Genomic DNA, 5,449 nt, shown 5'->3' with positions numbered 1-5,449 from the left:
CAGGGGGGTCTCCTTAAGCTCTCCCGACAGTATGGGTTTTTCCGTTTTTGGCCAGCATTTGGAGGAAGCCATGAGGTGAACCATCATAACTTTACAGTTCTCTTCAATACAGACTTTCAGCCAAGGTGGCCTGAATAGAACCAGGTCTTGCCAACAATCAATGTAAGGAAATTGGTAATGTCTAGAGCTTTCCAGGAGTTAATTTCATACCATCATGTCCTGAATATCCCTTTTTGAAATTCCTCAACATACACTCTAGGGGAGTCTGTTCACTTTGCTTTCCATCCATTTCCTTCCCCTAATGGACAACTTTCATGCACATGAGAGGAAAAAGGGGGAAGGAAGGAGCTAATTTAGAGAGGAAGCACACTCGCTTCACCTGTTTCCGGCCGCTCTCCTCTCAGAAACATCTCAGGTGCCTGTTCGCATTGGTAGGTTCAGGACAACTCTCTGACCCAGATCAGACTCCAGAGCAAGTCAATGCCGCCTAAAGCCATATGAGGTCACCATGGAACTGCAGACAGGAACTCAACACTCACTTCAGCCCTTGGTCAGGTCAGAACCTTTCTGGTGTCTCATTCACAAACAGTCACACAGCAACTCCAACCTGCCACCCAACACCCAGCACCTTGGGAGTTGCAGCTTCTTTCTTATTCCTTATGAACTATGTGAGCAACTCTGGGAGGTGATCAGGCTCCCCTTCTGCCTCTTAGGAGCAAGTGTACCAAAATGAACCTGGGTTCTTACCAGTCTGATGGGAGGCGCTCCCTGAGCTGGTTCCTGGGCCTCACCGGGTTCTGTTGTGCATACAGGGTACTCGCCCTGGGGTGCTGGGAGGGGCTAGTCTCCTGCGGATCAAGGGGCCCACTGGCGCCAGGCAAGGTCGCTCCTTCTGGTGCTCCAAGGTTCGCACCCCAGCAACAAAGGAGGTGGAAATGCACCCTCTCCAAATCCCAGACGTGAGCCCCCAGGAAATATAGCAGGATTCTTGCACAAAGAGATGGGACACCAAGGCTTTCTTTGTCGAGTAAACAACCGTATTCATCGCGCCTGCATGGGCTTAGTGGGTTCTTCCCCAAAAACTGAGTCCTGAGCACAGCAGGGGTGTAACCTTTTATATGATTTCTACTTCTTTGTCTCCCATACAGACACATAGTGTGATTGGATGGTCTTATGTTACAGAATCATGAGGAAAGTCACGTATATGCACATAGCCAGGTTGCCTTCCATCATCTTGGGGTTTTTGACCACATTCCTTGGGCTGGGGGACTCTATCACACTACTGGTGAGGGAGAGTAAAGCAAGCTGAGGGCAAAGCACAAGCTAGCACCACACCCCCCAGATGTGATACATGTGATATTCTTCAGGCACTCCTGGCTGTCCAAGGACAAATGAAAGAAAACAAACGGTTAACTGATAGAGATCACAGTCCTGCAGGACATGAGTCTCCATCACTTTACTAATGTCTTAATAAATTATATCAACAGCCTCATCTCCAGAAACCTGTAGACTCAGTTTCCTGGAGCCCCAACATCACGCTCTGCTCCACAGTAACATGGGGAACAAAGGCAAAAAGAGAATGGTAAATAAAATTAAATTTCTTAAAAAAAAATTTTTTAATGTTTTTAGTTATTTTTGAGAGAGAGAGAATGTGAGCAGGAGAGGTGCGGGGGGGGGGGGGGGGGGGCAGAAGATCCAAAGTGGGCTCTGTGCTGACCACAGAGAGCCTGATGTGGGGCTCAAACTCACTAACTGTGAGATCATGACCTGAGCCAAAGTCGGACGCTCAACCAACTGAATCATCCAGGATCCCCTAAAATTAAATTTCTTTATAACCTGCAGCCCATTGACAAATACTTGAGGCAAAACACATTTCTCCAGGAACTCCCTATAGTCTTAATGTTAATGCTCTACTAGAGAAAAAAACAACCTTAGCTTGACAATAGGCTTCCAGTGTCTTAGGACTCCTCCTTCACAAATCAAAGTCCTTGTGGAAAACTCCCTTTTGCCTTTACTCCACAGTATATAATCAGCCACTCCTCACAACCCCAAGGCAGCTCTTTCTGCCCATGGATCCTGTCCCTGTGATTTAATAAAACCACCTTTTGTATCAAAGACATCTTCAAGAATTCTTCCTTGGCCGTCTGCTCTGGACCCCACCAACACTTCCAAATATGGCACATGGGCACACCACTCCCAAATATGGCACATGGGCACAATGAATATCTTAAGCTGAAGGAATTCTAGAAAATGGCACAGGTGGGAAGGTCATTCTGACCAGACCTCTTGCCGCCTTCTCAGAAACTGGTCATAAAACTCCCATATGAAAGATATCCGCCCTGTACCAGAGGGAAAGAAAACATTCCCATTACCAAAGACTGGGAACTGGGGGCCGAGAAATCTGTATAAAAAAACCCTGCTAAACTCTTATCACTCTTACCTTCCTAGTTACTTCACCATTTACTACCCCAGCCTAAATCGGTGTCTTGCCAAATCCTCACCAAAGTATTGTTTCTTTGTCTAAAAGGTATAAAAACTTCCTGCTATGGTCACTTCAAGCCTTCATTCTCTTGTGAAAGCTCCTGTGTAAAGATTCAACACAAACTGTATCCTTTTTTTTGTTAATCTCTTTTGTATGTTTAATTTTCAGATCCACTCAGGGACCCTAAGAGGAAAATGTTTTTCTCCCCTACAATTGCTAAAACAAAAACACTGTAAGGGATAGGTGAAGACCAAGACAGTAGAGAAAAATGTCCACTGATCTTTTTTTAATGTTTATTTTTGAGAGAGAGTGAGCAGGGTAGGAGCAGAGAGAAGAAAAAGGATCCAAAGCAGGCTCAGTGCTGAGAGCAGTGAGCCTGATGTGGGGCTTGATCTCACCAACGACGAAATCATGACCTAAGCCAAAGTCAGACACTCAACTCACTGAGCCACCCAGGTGCCCCTCCACTGATCATTTTTAAGTGGCATTCTGTTGAACTTTTTTTTTTTTTTTAACGCGTATTCATTTTTGAGACAGGGAGAGACAGCATGAATGGGGGAGGGTCAGAGAGAGGGAGACAGAATCCGAAACAGGTTCCGGGCTCTGAGCTGTCAGCACAGAGCCTGACGCGGGGCTCGAACTCATGGACCACGAGATCATGACCTGAGCCGAAGTCGGATGCTTAACTGACTGAGCCACCCAGGTGCCCCATGAACTTTTACCTGCTAAATTAAAAGTATATAAATATATCTTTTAGAAATATTGAGGGAGTTTTATCAATATATTTTTGTGAGTAGAGACCCATCTTATATTGTTTCCACTTATATAATGATGATCTATACCACTGAAATTCATACTATGCTGTTAAGCTCACCAATTATCTGACCATTTCATGCAGCCATTTTCCAAATAAAAATTTTGTATTAAGGCACTCAATTTTTCTGGGAAGCAAAAATGCATGAGAGTAATGTCCACAGTGGTTAAGGTAGTACTCATTTGTAGCCTGTCACTGAACAAAGAAATAAAATGCCTACTACTGTGTTCCAGGTGCCATTCTTGTCATTGACAAAAGACCCATGAAAGTTTCATCATCAAAAAACTTCTTTGGAGAAGATGACTCTTTTGGTTTGGTTTTGTTTGCAGAGATAGTGTTCACAAATATATTAGAGAAACTGTTTTAGTGGAAAATAATCTTTAATAGATTGATGTGAAAATACTACATTGTAAAGAATTTAGCATGAAATGAGTATCTCAAGCACTAACAAATTTCCATATCACATGATGGACTGGTAAATTATCGAAAGGTGTCTTAGATTTTGAGATTTGCTTCCCTGAAAAAAACATACAGCGGTGCCTGCATGACTGAGTAGGTTAAGCCTGCAACTCTTGGTTTCAGCAGAGGTCCATGATCTTGTACCTTCATGGGTTTGAGCCCCACATCAGGTTCACTGCTGTCAGCAGAAAGCCTGCTTGGGATTCTTTCTCCCTTATTCTCTCAGCCCTTCCCCCCATTCATGCTGTCACTGTTTCTCTCAAAATTGGTAAATTAACTTTAATAAAACACACACACACACACACACACACACACGTATGTATTTTAAAAACCCTTAATATAGAAAAAAGTCAGTTAAATTTGAAATGATATGTAAGGGCAAACAGCTCAAGATTTACATAAACATTTGGAGAAATTGCCTGCAAATAGGTCTTCTATCCTCTTCCCTGACTACCCTACAGTTAAAACATCAAGGCTTACCTGACCATTTTAGTGAATAACAATAGATGCAGAAAATAAGTGTTTAGTTGGGTGTCTAAAAATATTCCTTTCATAAAAGCCAGAACTACATTTCCAGGACACAGACCTAGAAACTGCATTTCTTTGTTTCTCCTTTCCCTATTTTCTCTGTTTCACTAGTGATTTGGTTAATTAACACTTCACCCAAGGATTACATCTCTTAGAGGTTCAGAAGAGTGTGAAATTGCCCTCCTGGCAATGACAAGGATGAAGGAATATCCCAGTCTCACAGCTATTGCTCTACATTTGGATTTAAAATGCAATACTTTAAAGAACACTTTCTCTAGTAATAAGAGAAGTATTATTCTATGACAGTGATTCTCAAAGTGTGGTCTTCAAATGAGTAGCATCACCATCACTCAGGAACTTGTTAGAAATGCATATTACAAGCCCCATTCCGGACTTACTGACTCAGAGTCCTTGGAGCTGGGGCCCAGTCATCTGTGTTTTAATAACCGCACCCCCCCAAGGTGATTCTCATGATGGATAAAAATTTGAGAATCAATGGTCTATCCAACTTCCTCACTCCTGTTGCACGTGATTATACTATTGAGTGACACAAGACGACTTAGGTTAAATTTGTGATTAGCGATTTAAATCTGAAATGATCACCTTCAGAGGTTACACAGACTAGTTCAAGGCCACAGGTCTCCATCAATGTCTTATTTCAGGACACAGCACGTACGTCTGTTTGGCACAAAAATGACTAATTATCATAGTAGATCCAAACAGGAGGAAATGTCGGCTGGAAGGTGGCAATACTTGTTTGAACAAAGGCTCCTAGTGAAAAAAAGTGCTCAGTAGTTAGTGCCATATCTTTCAAAGAACTGGTTTAGCTTTTATTGTTCGTTTCTTTGTCCCTATCTCACATTACAGTCACCTCTATCAGCACATTTACCACTGTGGCTTTATATTGTTGGTGCTATTTCCTCCAGATAATGCAAATTTGTAAGGAGAACGGCTGGCTAGTTGTGATGCCAAGGCAATACTGTTGGTGAAGAGGAAGTAGGAGTTCTGGAATGAGGCTAAAGGCAGAATTTTATCCCTCCTGTCCCACTTTCCCAGGCTAGAAAGTCCAGCTATCTTCCCTTCTTTCCCTTACCCTCCACACCTGATCTGTTACCAGCTTCTAGAAATTATTTCTTAGCCTCCTCCACCCATCTTCATTTTAATTC

This window comes from Neofelis nebulosa, chromosome X, assembly GCF_028018385.1.
Source record: "Neofelis nebulosa isolate mNeoNeb1 chromosome X, mNeoNeb1.pri, whole genome shotgun sequence".
Classification (NCBI taxonomy): domain Eukaryota; kingdom Metazoa; phylum Chordata; class Mammalia; order Carnivora; family Felidae; genus Neofelis; species Neofelis nebulosa.
This window is presented reverse-complemented; position numbering follows the sequence as displayed.